The following is a 16,150-nucleotide window of genomic DNA, read 5'->3' as shown; positions in this document are numbered from 1 at the left end:
TTCCTGTTTGCTCTGATTGCTCGGGGCAGATCACGGTGTCACGCTGACCACGGGCTGTACGCGGAGGTGAGAGCTGGTTGTAAGGCGGATCACGGAGCCTCTGAATGTAGCCCCGCGCTCCGCGCTCCTTCGGGCTCTAAGCGCCGCTCAGACCCGGCATGAGAGGGTCTATTTTCGGCTTGATTTTACCAGACTCCCGGGCACTTCCAGAAGCTTCCTGTTTGCTCTGATTGCTCGGGGCAGAGCACGGTGTCACGCTGACCACGGGCTGTACGCGGAGGTGAGAGCTGGTTGTAAGGCGGATCACGGAGCCTCTGAATATAGCCCCGCGCTCCGCGCTCCTCCGGGCTCTAAGCGCCGCTCAGACCCGGCATGAGAGGGTCTATTTTCGGCTTGATTTTACCAGACTCCCGGGCACTTCCAGAAGCTTCCTGTTTGCTCTGATTGCTCGGGGCAGAGCACGTTGTCACGCTGACCACGGGCTGTACGCGGAGGTGAGAGCTGGTTGTAAGGCGGATCACGGAGCCTCTGAATATAGCCCCGCGCTCCGCGCTCCTCCGGGCTCTAAGCGCCGCTCAGACCCGGCATGAGAGGGTCTATTTTCGGCTTGATTTTACCAGACTCCCGGGAACTTCCAGAAGCTTCCTGTTTGCTCTGATTGCTCGGGGCAGAGCACGGTGTCACGCTGACCACGGGCTGTACGCGGAGGTGACCCGCTCCGTGATCTTAGCGCCGCCCAGACCCAGGGCCATCCACCCCGCACACGGCCAGACTTTGCCCGGCCAGGGAGCACCTTCTGCGGGTCGGAGGCTCCGGGTCGGAGCCCCTGGAGCCTGGAGCCCTCACCGGGCCCCGAACTCGGCTGCCGGAGGCAGTGCAGTGCCTCATGGATAAAAGGCACCCAGCCGTCCAACTCGCGTGAGGCGGAGCAGGGATCATCCATGAATCAACCATGAAAATGGTACAAATCATGGTTCTATGTATACCAGACAAGGAGCTTGGTCTATTGGCACTCAAGACCCGCCATCGTAGGGCCCCGTTCTGGTTTTATCCAGCTTCGAAGGCTCCTGCGCACTGCGGGTTTGTTTACATTTTGCGGCTGTGGTTTGCTCCGGCTAACCTCACGCCGGACACGTTGGAAGCGAGGCCGAGACAGAGGTCCCACCAGGCGCGGGGCTTCAGTCTGACTGGCTTCCCCCGCGCCTGGCCCCTTGTCTCCGGAGATGGGACCGTCACTCACCCCCGCACTGAAGGACGCGCGGCTTGAAGGATGATGGCTGCGCTTAGCCCCTGTGCCAGGGGCTCTGAGCCAGTCCCCTTCAGCCTCAACGCGTCCGGTGGGAACACTGTCCGGGTCCATTGTCACTCACCCCTGCGCAGAAGGACGCGCGGCTTGGAGGATGATGGCTGCGCTTGGCCCCTGGCACAGGGGCTCTGCACCAGTCCCCTTCAGCCTCAACGCGTCCGGTGGAACAACAGTCCAGGCCCTCTGTCACTCACCCCCGCACTGAAGGACGCGCGGCTTGAAGGATGATGGCTGTGCTTAGCCCCTGTGCCAGGGGCTCTGAGCCAGTCCCCTTCAGCCTCAACGCGTCCGGTGGGAACACAGTCCGGGTCCACTGTCACTCACCCCTGCGCAGAAGGACGCGCAGCTTGGAGGATGATGGCTGCGCTTAGCCCCTGGCACAGGGGCTCTGCACCAGTCCCCTTCAGCCTCAACGCGTCCGGTGGAACAACAGTCCAGGCCCACTGTCACTCACCCCCGCACTGAAGGACGCGCGGCTTGGAGGATGATGGCTGCGCTTAGCCCCTGTGCCAGGGGCTCTGAGCCAGTCCCCTTCAGCCTCAACGCGTCCGGTGGGAACACAGTCCGGGTCCACTGTCACTCACCCCTGCGCAGAAGGACGCGCGGCTTGGAGGATGATGGCTGTGCTTAGCCCCTGGCACAGGGGCTCTGCACCAGTCCCCTTCAGCCTCAAAGCGTCCGGTGGAACAACAGTCCAGGCCCACTGTCACTCACCCCCGCACTGAAGGACGCGCGGCTTGGAGGATGATGGCTGCGCTTAGCCCCTGTTACAGGGGCTCTGCGCCAGTCTCCTTCAGCCTCAACGAGTCCGACGATAACCACAGTCCGAGCCCATTGTCACTCACCCCCGCGCAGCAGGAGGCGCGGCTTGAAGGATGATGGCTGCGCTTAGCCCCTGGGCCCAAGGGCTCTGCGCCAGTCCCCTTCAGCCTCAACGTGTCCGATGGCTCTGCGCGGGGCGGGGGGCAGGGCCGGCGCATATTTTTGGTCCGACTCCGGTCCCTTCCTCGTCTCTGAGTTTGTCAAATGCAGCGCCTGTCCAGGGCTCACTTTGCTATCAACTGGCTGGTCACCGCCATCGTAGGGCCCCGTTCTGGTTTCATCCAGCTTCGAAGGCTCCTGCGCACTGCGGGGTTGTTGGCATTTGTGGTCCTGATTTGCGCTGGCTCACCCTTACGCTGGACACAGCGCCAGATGATATATTTGGTCCGACTCCGGTCCCTTCCTCGTCTCTGAGTTTGTCAAATGCAGCGCCTGTCCAGGGCTCACTTTGCTATCAACTGGCTGGTCACCGCCATCGTAGGGCCCCGTTCTGGTTTCATCCAGCTTCGAAGGCTCCTGCGCACTGCGGGGTTGTTGGCATTTGTGGTCCTGATTTGCGCTGGCTCACCCTTACGCTGGACACAGCGCCAGATGATATATTTGGTCCGACTCCGGTCCCTTCCTCGTCTCTGAGTTTGTCAAATGCAGCGCCTGTCCAGGGCTCACTTTGCTATCAACTGGCTGGTCACCGCCATCGTAGGGCCCCGTTCTGGTTTCATCCAGCTTCGAAGGCTCCTGCGCACTGCGGGGTTGTTGGCATTTGTGGTCCAGAGCCCCGGCTCTAAATTAAACCTGTTACCCTAGTAGGCCGGCCTCCGGGTCCCCCTCTCTTCTTCGGTTATGGAGTACATTGGGCGCGGGGGCAGCCAGTGGAGGGCAAGGGCCCTGCCTCAAAGTGTGGTGTAGGGGACAGGGGAGCCAGGGCCTTGGGGTCCTGGTGCTTTTTATCTTTTAAAGTGGCTCAGAGTACCAAAGGCACGGACTTCCAGGGGGCTGCACCAAGGGTGTGTAGCTCGTGTTGGGGTGCTTAAGTGTGGGTCCCCGGGTTCGAAGGGAGGGCCTGGTCCCCGGTGGTCATCCCCGGAGTCCCAGAGCCTGCAACCCGGGGAAGAGTGGCCCGTCCCCAGACTGAGTTTGGGGGAATGCGGGGTGGCTCTGGAGGGGCTCCAGGGGTTCCAGGGGGTGCTCGGCGGAGGCCATGCCCAGCCAGAGTGGCCCTTCCCCGGGCAGAATCTGGGGAGAGTGGGGGGTGGCTCTGGAGGTGCTCCGGGGGCTCCAGGGGTTCCAGTGGGTGCTCAGTGGGGGCCATGCCCAGCCAGAGTGGCCCTTCCCCGGGGTGAGTCTGGAGGAGTGGGGGGTGGCTCTGGAGGTGCTCTGGGGGCTCCAGGGGGTGCTCAGTGGAGGCCATGCCCAGCCAGAGTGGCCCTTCCCCGGGCAGAATCTGGGGAGAGTGGGGGGTGGCTCTGGAGGTGCTCCGGGGGCTCCAGGGGTTCCAGGGGGTGCTCAGTGGGGGCCATGCCCAGCCAGAGTGTCCCTTCCCCGGGGTGAGTCTGGAGGAGTGGGGGGTGGCTCTGGAGGGGCTCCAGGGGTTCCAGGGGGTGCTCGGCGGAGGCCATGCCCAGCCAGAGTGGCCCTTCCCCGGGGTGAGTCTGGAGGAGTGGGGGGTGGCTCTGGAGGGGCTCCAGGGGTTCCAGGGGGTGCTCGGCGGAGGCCATGCCCAGCCAGAGTGGCCCTTCCCCGGGCATAGTCTGGGGAGAGTGGGGGGTGGCTCTGGAGGTGCTCCGGGGGCTCCAGGGGGTGCTCAGTGGAGGCCATGCCCAGCCAGAGCTTCCCTTCCCCGGGCAGAGTCTGGAGGAGTGGGGGGTGGCTCTGGAGGTGCTCCGGGGGCTCCAGGGGGTGCTCAGTGGAGGCCATGCCCAGCCAGAGTGGCCCTTTCCCGGGCAGAATCTGGGGAGAGTGGGGGGTGGCTCTGGAGGGGCTCCAGGGGTTCCAGGGGGGTGCTCGGCGGAGGCCATGCCCAGCCAGAGTGGACCTTCCCCGAGCATAGTCTGGGGAGAGTGGGGGGTGGCTCTGGAGGTGCTCCAGGGGTTCCAGGGGGTGCTCAGTGGGGGCCATGCCCAGCCAGAGTGGCCCTTCCCCGGGGTGAGTCTGGAGGAGTGGGGGGTGGCTCTGGAGGGGCTCCAGGGGTTCCAGGGGGTGCTCGGCGGAGGCCATGCCCAGCCAGAGTGGCCCTTCCCCGGGCATAGTCTGGGGAGAGTGGGGGGTGGCTCTGGAGGTGCTCCGGGGGCTCCAGGCGGTGCTCAGTGGAGGCCATGCCCAGCCAGAGTGGCCCTTCCCCGGGCAGAATCTGGGGAGAGTGGGGGGTGGCTCTGGAGGTGCTCCGGGGGCTCCAGGGGTTCCAGGGGTGCTCAGTGGGGGCCATGCCCAGCCAGAGTGGCCCTTCCCCGGGGTGAGTCTGGAGGAGTGGGGGGTGGCTCTGGAGGTGCTCCGGGGGCTCCAGGGGGTGCTCAGTGGAGGCCATGCCCAGCGAGAGTGGCCCTTCCCCGGGCAGAGTCTGGAGGAGTGGGGGGTGGTTCTGGAGGAGCTCCGGGGGCTCCAGGGGTTCCAGGGGGTGCTCAGTGGGGGCCATGCCCAGCCAGAGTGGCCCTTCCCCGGGCAAAGTCTGGAGGAGTGGGGGGTGGCTCTGGAGGGGTTCCAGGGGGTGCTCGGCGGAGGCCATGCCCAGCCAGAGTGGCCCTTCCCCGGGCATAGTCTGGGGAGAGTGGGGGGTGGCTCTGGAGGTGCTCCGGGGGCTCCAGGGGGTGCTCAGTGGAGGCCATGCCCAGCCAGAGTGGCCCTTCCTCGGGGTGAGTCTGGAGGAGTGGGGGGTGGCTCTGGAGGAGCTCCAGGGGTTCCAGGGGGTGCTCGGCGGAGGCCATGCCCAGCCAGAGTGGCCCTTCCCCGGGCATAGTCTGGGGAGAGTGGGGGGTGGCTCTGGAGGTGCTCCGGGGGCTCTAGGGGGTGCTCAGTGGAGGCCATGCCCAGCCAGAGTGGCCCTTCCCCGGGGTGAGTCTGGAGGAGTGGGGGGTGGCTCTGGAGGTGCTCCGGGGGCTCCAGGGGGTGCTCAGTGGAGGCCATGCCCAGCGAGAGTGGCCCTTCCCCGGGCAGAGTCTGGAGGAGTGGGGGGTGGTTCTGGAGGAGCTCCGGGGGCTCCAGGGGTTCCAGGGGGTGCTCAGTGGGGGCCATGCCCAGCCAGAGTGGCCCTTCCCCGGGCAAAGTCTGGAGGAGTGGGGGGTGGCTCTGGAGGGGTTCCAGGGGGTGCTCGGCGGAGGCCATGCCCAGCCAGAGTGGCCCTTCCCCGGGCAGAGTCTGGAGGAGTGGGGGGTGGCTCTGGAGGTGCTCCGGGGGCTCCAGGGGTTCCAGGGGGTGCTCAGTGGGGGCCATGCCCAGCCAGAGTGGCCCTTCCCCGGGCAAAGTCTGGTCGTGTGCGGGGTGGATGATCCCTGCTCCGCCTCACGCGAGTTCGAGACCGGCTGGGTGCCCTTTTATCCATGAGGCACTGCACTGCCTCCGGCAGCCGAGTTCGGGGCCCGGTGAGGGCTCCAGGCTCCAGGGGCTCCGACCCGGAGCCTCCGACCCGCAGAAGGTGCTCCCTGGCCGGGCAAAGTCTGGCCGTGTGCGGGGTGGATGATCCCTGCTCCGCCTCACGCGAGTTCGAGACCGGCTGGGTGCACTTTTATCCATGAGGCACTGCACTGCCTCCGGCAGCCGAGTTCGGGGCCCGGTGAGGGCTCCAGGCTCCAGGGGCTCCGACCCGGAGCCTCCGACCCGCAGAAGGTGCTCCCTGGCCGGGCAAAGTCTGGCCGTGTGCGGGGTGGATGATCCCTGCTCCGCCTCACGCGAGTTCGAGACCGGCTGGGTGACCTTTTATCCATGAGGCACTGCACTGCCTCCGGCAGCCGAGTTCGGGGCCCGGTGAGGGCTCCAGGCTCCAGGGGCTCCGACCCGGAGCCTCCGACCCGCAGAAGGTGCTCCCTGGCCGGGCAAAGTCTGGCCGTGTGCGGGGTGGATGATCCCTGCTCCGCCTCACGCGAGTTCGAGACCGGCTGGGTGCCCTTTTATCCATGAGGCACTGCACTGCCTCCGGCAGCCGAGTTCGGGGCCCGGTGAGGGCTCCAGGCTCCAGGGGCTCCGACCCGGAGCCTCCGACCCGCAGAAGGTTCTCCCTGCCCGGGCAAAGTCTGGCCGTGTGCGGGGTGGATGATCCCTGCTCCGCCTCACGCGAGTTCGAGACCGGCTGGGTGCCCTTTTATCCATGAGGCACTGCACTGCCTCCGGCAGCCGAGCAGCACACGTCTGGCCGTGTGCGGGGTGGATGATCCCTGCTCCGCCTCACGCGAGTTCGAGACCGGCTGGGTGCCCTTTTATCCATGAGGCACTGCACTGCCTCCGGCAGCCGAGTTCGGGGCCTGGTGAGGGCTCCAGGCTCCAGGGGCTCCGACCCGGAGCCTCCGACCCGCAGAAGGTGCTCCCTGGCCGGGCAAAGTCTGGCCGTGTGCGGGGTGGATGATCCCTGCTCCGCCTCACGCGAGTTCGAGACCTGCTGGGTGCCCTTTTATCCATGAGGCACTGCACTGCCTCCGGCAGCCGAGTTCGGGGCCCGGTGAGGGCTCCAGGCTCCAGGGGCTCTGACCCGGAGCCTCCGACCCGCAGAAGGTGCTCCCTGGCCGGGCAAAGTCTGGCCGTGTGCGGGGTGGATGATCCCTGCTCCGCCTCACGCGAGTTCGAGACCGGCTGGGTGCCCTTTTATCCATGAGGCACTGCACTGCCTCCGGCAGCCGAGTTCGGGACCCGGTGAGGGCTCCAGGCTCCAGGGGCTCCGACCCGGAGCCTCCGACCCGCAGAAGGTGCTCCCTGGCCGGGCAAAGTCTGGCCGTGTGCGGGGTGGATGATCCCTGCTCCGCCTCACGCGAGTTCGAGACCGGCTGGGTGCCGTTTTATCCAAGAATCAACTGGAGTGTGGAGCTTCTACGGGCCTCCAGGGGCACTGCCGACCCAGAGCTGTGCCCCGGCTTCAGTTCTCTGTATCTCAGGAAGTTTTTTATTTATACATTTATTTCATCCATAATCTCTGGCGCCTAAAGGGTTATGCCTGAATGTCACTGTTTTCCATTCATCCAATGTCTAATGTCTGTTACTATGTCAGTCAAGTCTTTGATCGTTGGCGTGGTTGGTGTCGAGCATTTCTTTGTGATGGCCTTTTTCTCTACAGCCAAAAGTATGTTCCAAGGGTATCCATTTATTGTGTCCATGGCAGGAGTGTTGAGGCCCAAGTACATAGTTTTAAATTTGAGTGGGATGGAAAAGTCAAAAACAGTCTGCAGTGCCCTGTGAATTTCAGTCCATTATTTTTGAGCAACAGCACAGCCCCAAAACACCTGATAGTGGTTTGCCTGCTGGGTTCTCCAGCAGTTAGCATTTCCTTGTGAATAATGGGCACTTTGACATGGTGTGGTGAAAAAAACATATTTTTCCCCTTCAGGCATGTGATTTTGTGGTCTTCCTCAGGGCTGTTCTTACATTTCCACACTCTTGGTCAGACAAAACCAGGTTCACTTCTCGTTCCCATTGGTTTAGAATATACTTAGCAGAACGTCGTCCAGATTACCAATGCATTGAGATCATTTAGAAATGATTCCCCTCGCAAGTTCTGATTGATTGGTTTCAACGAAGATTACTGTCAGAGGATTATAGTGGTCATTTCTTTGTTTCATTTCTTGCTCATAATAAGTCCTATAAAAGTCCTGTCTCTCCAAGTCAAAGGATTCCTTCAAAACGTCAATGCTTTTCATTTGAGTTTCTGTTGCAATGCGGTGAAACGTTTACGCCTTTTGTAATCCAGGCGTTGAATCATAAGCTTGGTCATAAGAAAACCAGCTCCAGATTTTAACAGCTTTGTTTAGTTTGTATGCTTTGGTTAGCTCCTTTCAGGGGGTAAGCACAGATTTTACCCAAAGATTCTTCATGTTTCTGCACTTTTTCAAAAGAGTAACGCTACTCTCGGGGCACTCAAGGTTCCACTGAGATTTGAACTCGGATCGCTGGATTCAAAGTGTGCTAACCATTACACCATGGAACCGCAGACTGCTCCTTGGAAGGATAACGGTGATCCAAAGCTACAAGTCTTTACATCAATCATCCCTTGCCCAAAAAACGAGAAACAAGGAGTGCAAACAGTGCAAACAATCTTGATGTGCAGCAATACTTTTCCCTCTCTTAATGCAAAGTGTAGCAGCAGTAAACTTGAGGGAGAAAGGTATGGGTTTGAGGGCTCTTCTTGTGGGCTTTACTGTCCTTGTAAATATTTTTCATAGACAAAAGAGGAGGCATTTCCTTCTTACTAAACAGGCCCTTTGACCAAGGAAGCCCCAGCGCTGTAATGATTTCCTGGTTTCCTTACATAATAACGTACAGTGATTACTTTGGGATTGTATTTCTTGCTTGCTCTGGCAAGGTGAGCAGTCATCCCTGGGTGGGCTCGAACCACCAACTTTTCGCCTACCAGCAGAACGCGCTAGCCGATTGCGCCACAGAGGCGAGAATCTTGACATACCCATAAAAGGGTTACCCCTCTAATTGCAATTAGAAATGAAGAAAAACTCTGGATTCAGAGCGCTAACCGCTATACCGTTGAACCACACCTTTCTACAGGATGTCCTGTTTTGAAAATAAGTATGACATTTGATCATTGGGCTATATCAAAGAGAGCAGCATTGAAGTAGGCAAACTTCTGCTTCATGGTTTCATTGTGTGGTGGTCATCACATCTGCCCTACACGCAGAAGGTCTTGGGTACAACATTCAGCAAAACCAAACATGTTACCAAACATGTTCATGCTAACAATGTTCCAACGAAAGCTTGCTGTTTATGTTTTATAGATCCTTTCCAGGCCATTTATGTCCTGATCTCGCAAAATGTCCAATAGACCCAGCATTCCTATTCATTGTATTTTTAAGCAAAGACTAACATTCAGGTACACATGCCGAAACCCGGGATTGAACCAGGGACCTTTAGATCTTCAGTCTAACGCTCTCCCACCTGAGCTATTTCGGCTACTTTTTCAACAAATTAGGCAAGGGAGTGAAACGTGTGGCATAACGTAGCGAGAAAATGAACTAGTTCTGTGTGTCCTTTTTTCTTTTCTTTCGAAGAAACATAAAACAATACAGGACACGACCAGGGAGCAAAAATCGAAATAAAAAGAACATAAATAGCACTAAACATAAAATAAAAACAAAATCACATTTAAATGAAAATAGGGGTCCTACTTGGTCCAAAGTCGATCAAATTAGTGCTTATCCAAATTAAGTCTGAATGTCACTGTTTTCCATTCATCCAATGTCTAATGTCTGTTACTATGTCAGTCAAGTCTTTGATCGTTGGCGTGGTTGGTGTCGAGCATTTCTTTGTGATGGCCTTTTTCTCTACAGCCAAAAGTATGTTCCAAGGGTATCCATTTATTGTGTCCATGGCAGGAGTGTTGAGGCCCAAGTACATAGTTTTAAATTTGAGTGGGATGGCAAAGTCAAAAACAGTCTGCAGTGCCCTGTGAATTTCAGTCCATTATTTTTGAGCAACAGCACAGCCCCAAAACACCTGATAGTGGTTTGCCTGCTGGGTTCTCCAGCAGTTAGCATTTCCTTGTGAATAATGGGCACTTTGACATGGTGTGGTGAAAAAAACATATTTTTCCCCTTCAGGCATGTGATTTTGTGGTCTTCCTCAGGGCTGTTCCTACATTTCCACACTCTTGGTCAGACAAAACCAGGTTCACTTCTCGTTCCCATTGGTTTAGAATATACTTAGCAGAACGTCGTCCAGATTACCAATGCATTGAGATCATTTAGAAATGATTCCCCTCGCAAGTTCTGATTGATTGGTTTCAACGAAGATTACTGTCAGAGGATTATAGTGGTCATTTCTTTGTTTCATTTCTTGCTCATAATAAGTCCTATAAAAGTCCTGTCTCTCCAAGTCAAAGGATTCCTTCAAAACGTCAATGCTTTTCATTTGAGTTTCTGTTGCAATGCGGTGAAACGTTTACGCCTTTTGTAATCCAGGCGTTGAATCATAAGCTTGGTCATAAGAAAACCAGCTCCAGATTTTAACAGCTTTGTTTAGTTTGTATGCTTTGGTTAGCTCCTTTCAGGGGGTAAGCACAGATTTTACCCAAAGATTCTTCATGTTTCTGCACTTTTTCAAAAGAGTAACGCTACTCTCGGGGCACTCAAGGTTCCACTGAGATTTGAACTCGGATCGCTGGATTCAAAGTGTGCTAACCATTACACCATGGAACCGCAGACTGCTCCTTGGAAGGATAACGGTGATCCAAAGCTACAAGTCTTTACATCAATCATCCCTTGCCCAAAAAACGAGAAACAAGGAGTGCAAACAGTGCAAACAATCTTGATGTGCAGCAATACTTTTCCCTCTCTTAATGCAAAGTGTAGCAGCAGTAAACTTGAGGGAGAAAGGTATGGGTTTGAGGGCTCTTCTTGTGGGCTTTACTGTCCTTGTAAATATTTTTCATAGACAAAAGAGGAGGCATTTCCTTCTTACTAAACAGGCCCTTTGACCAAGGAAGCCCCAGCGCTGCAATGATTTCCTGGTTTCCTTACATAATAACGTACAGTGATTACTTTGGGATTGTATTTCTTGCTTGCTCTGGCAAGGTGAGCAGTCATCCCTGGGTGGGCTCGAACCACAAACTTTTCGCCTACCAGCAGAACGCGCTAGCCGATTGCGCCACAGAGGCGAGAATTTTGACATACCCATAAAAGGGTTACCCCTCTAATTGCAATTAGAAATGAAGAAAAACTCTGGATTCAGAGCGCTAACCGCTATACCGTTGAACCACACCTTTCTACAGGATGTCCTGTTTTGAAAATAAGTATGACATTTGATCATTGGGCTATATCAAAGAGAGCAGCATTGAAGTAGGCAAACTTCTGCTTCATGGTTTCATTGTGTGGTGGTCATCACATCTGCCCTACACGCAGAAGGTCTTGGGTACAACATTCAGCAAAACCAAACATGTTACCAAACATGTTCATGCTAACAATGTTCCAACGAAAGCTTGCTGTTTATGTTTTATAGATCCTTTCCAGGCCATTTATGTCCTGATCTCGCAAAATGTCCAATAGACCCAGCATTCCTATTCATTGTATTTTTAAGCAAAGACTAACATTCAGGTACACATGCCGAAACCCGGGATTGAACCAGGGACCTTTAGATCTTCAGTCTAACGCTCTCCCACCTGAGCTATTTCGGCTACTTTTTCAACAAATTAGGCAAGGGATTGAAACGTGTGGCATAACGTAGCGAGAAAATGAACTAGTTCTGTGTGTCCTTTTTTCTTTTCTTTCGAAGAAACATAAAACAATACAGGACACGACCAGGGAGCAAAAATCGAAATAAAAAGAACATAAATAGCACTAAACATAAAATAAAAACAAAATCACATTTAAATGAAAATAGGGGTCCTACTTGGTCCAAAGTCGATCAAATTAGTGCTTATCCAAATTAAGTCTGAATGTCACTGTTTTCCATTCATCCAATGTCTAATGTCTGTTACTATGTCAGTCAAGTCTTTGATCGTTGGCGTGGTTGGTGTCGAGCATTTCTTTGTGATGGCCTTTTTCTCTACAGCCAAAAGTATGTTCCAAGGGTATCCATTTATTGTGTCCATGGCAGGAGTGTTGAGGCCCAAGTACATAGTTTTAAATTTGAGTGGGATGGCAAAGTCAAAAACAGTCTGCAGTGCCCTGTGAATTTCAGTCCATTATTTTTGAGCAACAGCACAGCCCCAAAACACCTGATAGTGGTTTGCCTGCTGGGTTCTCCAGCAGTTAGCATTTCCTTGTGAATAATGGGCACTTTGACATGGTGTGGTGAAAAAAACATATTTTTCCCCTTCAGGCATGTGATTTTGTGGTCTTCCTCAGGGCTGTTCCTACATTTCCACACTCTTGGTCAGACAAAACCAGGTTCACTTCTCGTTCCCATTGGTTTAGAATATACTTAGCAGAACGTCGTCCAGATTACCAATGCATTGAGATCATTTAGAAATGATTCCCCTCGCAAGTTCTGATTGATTGGTTTCAACGAAGATTACTGTCAGAGGATTATAGTGGTCATTTCTTTGTTTCATTTCTTGCTCATAATAAGTCCTATAAAAGTCCTGTCTCTCCAAGTCAAAGGATTCCTTCAAAACGTCAATGCTTTTCATTTGAGTTTCTGTTGCAATGCGGTGAAACGTTTACGCCTTTTGTAATCCAGGCGTTGAATCATAAGCTTGGTCATAAGAAAACCAGCTCCAGATTTTAACAGCTTTGTTTAGTTTGTATGCTTTGGTTAGCTCCTTTCAGGGGGTAAGCACAGATTTTACCCAAAGATTCTTCATGTTTCTGCACTTTTTCAAAAGAGTAACGCTACTCTCGGGGCACTCAAGGTTCCACTGAGATTTGAACTCGGATCGCTGGATTCAAAGTGTGCTAACCATTACACCATGGAACCGCAGACTGCTCCTTGGAAGGATAACGGTGATCCAAAGCTACAAGTCTTTACATCAATCATCCCTTGCCCAAAAAACGAGAAACAAGGAGTGCAAACAGTGCAAACAATCTTGATGTGCAGCAATACTTTTCCCTCTCTTAATGCAAAGTGTAGCAGCAGTAAACTTGAGGGAGAAAGGTATGGGTTTGAGGGCTCTTCTTGTGGGCTTTACTGTCCTTGTAAATATTTTTCATAGACAAAAGAGGAGGCATTTCCTTCTTACTAAACAGGCCCTTTGACCAAGGAAGCCCCAGCGCTGCAATGATTTCCTGGTTTCCTTACATAATAACGTACAGTGATTACTTTGGGATTGTATTTCTTGCTTGCTCTGGCAAGGTGAGCAGTCATCCCTGGGTGGGCTCGAACCACCAACTTTTCGCCTACCAGCAGAACGCGCTAGCCGATTGCGCCACAGAGGCGAGAATTTTGACATACCCATAAAAGGGTTACCCCTCTAATTGCAATTAGAAATGAAGAAAAACTCTGGATTCAGAGCGCTAACCGCTATACCGTTGAACCACACCTTTCTACAGGATGTCCTGTTTTGAAAATAAGTATGACATTTGATCATTGGGCTATATCAAAGAGAGCAGCATTGAAGTAGGCAAACTTCTGCTTCATGGTTTCATTGTGTGGTGGTCATCACATCTGCCCTACACGCAGAAGGTCTTGGGTACAACATTCAGCAAAACCAAACATGTTACCAAACATGTTCATGCTAACAATGTTCCAACGAAAGCTTGCTGTTTATGTTTTATAGATCCTTTCCAGGCCATTTATGTCCTGATCTCGCAAAATGTCCAATAGACCCAGCATTCCTATTCATTGTATTTTTAAGCAAAGACTAACATTCAGGTACACATGCCGAAACCCGGGATTGAACCAGGGACCTTTAGATCTTCAGTCTAACGCTCTCCCACCTGAGCTATTTCGGCTACTTTTTCAACAAATTAGGCAAGGGATTGAAACGTGTGGCATAACGTAGCGAGAAAATGAACTAGTTCTGTGTGTCCTTTTTTCTTTTCTTTCGAAGAAACATAAAACAATACAGGACACGACCAGGGAGCAAAAATCGAAATAAAAAGAACATAAATAGCACTAAACATAAAATAAAAACAAAATCACATTTAAATGAAAATAGGGGTCCTACTTGGTCCAAAGTCGATCAAATTAGTGCTTATCCAAATTAAGTCTGAATGTCACTGTTTTCCATTCATCCAATGTCTAATGTCTGTTACTATGTCAGTCAAGTCTTTGATCGTTGGCGTGGTTGGTGTCGAGCATTTCTTTGTGATGGCCTTTTTCTCTACAGCCAAAAGTATGTTCCAAGGGTATCCATTTATTGTGTCCATGGCAGGAGTGTTGAGGCCCAAGTACATAGTTTTAAATTTGAGTGGGATGGCAAAGTCAAAAACAGTCTGCAGTGCCCTGTGAATTTCAGTCCATTATTTTTGAGCAACAGCACAGCCCCAAAACACCTGATAGTGGTTTGCCTGCTGGGTTCTCCAGCAGTTAGCATTTCCTTGTGAATAATGGGCACTTTGACATGGTGTGGTGAAAAAAACATATTTTTCCCCTTCAGGCATGTGATTTTGTGGTCTTCCTCAGGGCTGTTCCTACATTTCCACACTCTTGGTCAGACAAAACCAGGTTCACTTCTCGTTCCCATTGGTTTAGAATATACTTAGCAGAACGTCGTCCAGATTACCAATGCATTGAGATCATTTAGAAATGATTCCCCTCGCAAGTTCTGATTGATTGGTTTCAACGAAGATTACTGTCAGAGGATTATAGTGGTCATTTCTTTGTTTCATTTCTTGCTCATAATAAGTCCTATAAAAGTCCTGTCTCTCCAAGTCAAAGGATTCCTTCAAAACGTCAATGCTTTTCATTTGAGTTTCTGTTGCAATGCGGTGAAACGTTTACGCCTTTTGTAATCCAGGCGTTGAATCATAAGCTTGGTCATAAGAAAACCAGCTCCAGATTTTAACAGCTTTGTTTAGTTTGTATGCTTTGGTTAGCTCCTTTCAGGGGGTAAGCACAGATTTTACCCAAAGATTCTTCATGTTTCTGCACTTTTTCAAAAGAGTAACGCTACTCTCGGGGCACTCAAGGTTCCACTGAGATTTGAACTCGGATCGCTGGATTCAAAGTGTGCTAACCATTACACCATGGAACCGCAGACTGCTCCTTGGAAGGATAACGGTGATCCAAAGCTACAAGTCTTTACATCAATCATCCCTTGCCCAAAAAACGAGAAACAAGGAGTGCAAACAGTGCAAACAATCTTGATGTGCAGCAATACTTTTCCCTCTCTTAATGCAAAGTGTAGCAGCAGTAAACTTGAGGGAGAAAGGTATGGGTTTGAGGGCTCTTCTTGTGGGCTTTACTGTCCTTGTAAATATTTTTCATAGACAAAAGAGGAGGCATTTCCTTCTTACTAAACAGGCCCTTTGACCAAGGAAGCCCCAGCGCTGTAATGATTTCCTGGTTTCCTTACATAATAACGTACAGTGATTACTTTGGGATTGTATTTCTTGCTTGCTCTGGCAAGGTGAGCAGTCATCCCTGGGTGGGCTCGAACCACCAACTTTTCGCCTACCAGCAGAACGCGCTAGCCGATTGCGCCACAGAGGCGAGAATTTTGACATACCCATAAAAGGGTTACCCCTCTAATTGCAATTAGAAATGAAGAAAAACTCTGGATTCAGAGCGCTAACCGCTATACCGTTGAACCACACCTTTCTACAGGATGTCCTGTTTTGAAAATAAGTATGACATTTGATCATTGGGCTATATCAAAGAGAGCAGCATTGAAGTAGGCAAACTTCTGCTTCATGGTTTCATTGTGTGGTGGTCATCACATCTGCCCTACACGCAGAAGGTCTTGGGTACAACATTCAGCAAAACCAAACATGTTACCAAACATGTTCATGCTAACAATGTTCCAACGAAAGCATGCTGTTTATGTTTTATAGATCCTTTCCAGGCCATTTATGTCCTGATCTCGCAAAATATCCAATAGACCCAGCATTCCTATTCATTGTATTTTTGAGCAAAGACTAACATTCAGGTACACCTGCCGAAACCCGGGATTGAACCAGGGACCTTCAGATCTTCAGTCTAACGCTCTCCCAACTGAGCTATTTCGGCTACTTTTTCAACAAATTAGGCAAGGGAGTGAAACGTGTGGCATAACGTAGCGAGAAAATGAACTAGTTCTGTGTGTCCTTTTTTCTTTTCTTTCGAAGAAACATAAAACAATACAGGACACGACCAGGGAGCAAAAATCGAAATAAAAAGAACATAAATAGCACTAAACATAAAATAAAAACAAAATCACATTTAAATGAAAATAGGGGTCCTACTTGGTCCAAAGTCGATCAAATTAGTGCTTATCCAAATTAAGTCTGAATGTCACTGTTTTCC

At 52.4% G+C, this 16,150-nt stretch overlaps 4 non-coding genes across 4 annotated transcripts; all 4 read right to left on the bottom strand.

Moving 5' to 3' along the window:
• Positions 1-9,147: 9,147 nt before the first annotated feature.
• Positions 9,148-9,220, bottom strand: trnaf-gaa (transfer RNA phenylalanine (anticodon GAA)). Its single transcript has one exon. It is a non-coding gene; the product is annotated as a tRNA-Phe (tRNA).
• A 2,145-nt stretch (positions 9,221-11,365) lies between these two features.
• Positions 11,366-11,438, bottom strand: trnaf-gaa (transfer RNA phenylalanine (anticodon GAA)). Its single transcript has one exon. It is a non-coding gene; the product is annotated as a tRNA-Phe (tRNA).
• A 2,145-nt stretch (positions 11,439-13,583) lies between these two features.
• trnaf-gaa (transfer RNA phenylalanine (anticodon GAA)) lies at positions 13,584-13,656 on the bottom strand. The gene has a single exon. It is a non-coding gene; the product is annotated as a tRNA-Phe (tRNA).
• A 2,145-nt stretch (positions 13,657-15,801) lies between these two features.
• Positions 15,802-15,874, bottom strand: trnaf-gaa (transfer RNA phenylalanine (anticodon GAA)). Its single transcript has one exon. It is a non-coding gene; the product is annotated as a tRNA-Phe (tRNA).
• Positions 15,875-16,150: the final 276 nt, after the last annotated feature.

This window comes from Eucyclogobius newberryi, unplaced genomic scaffold, assembly GCF_026437365.1.
Source record: "Eucyclogobius newberryi isolate DKJ021-1_F unplaced genomic scaffold, fEucNew1.0.hap1 SCAF_29, whole genome shotgun sequence".
Taxonomy (NCBI): domain Eukaryota; kingdom Metazoa; phylum Chordata; class Actinopteri; order Gobiiformes; family Gobiidae; genus Eucyclogobius; species Eucyclogobius newberryi.
The sequence above is the reverse complement of the archived record's forward strand: the minus strand, read 5'-3'. Positions and strand labels throughout refer to the sequence as shown.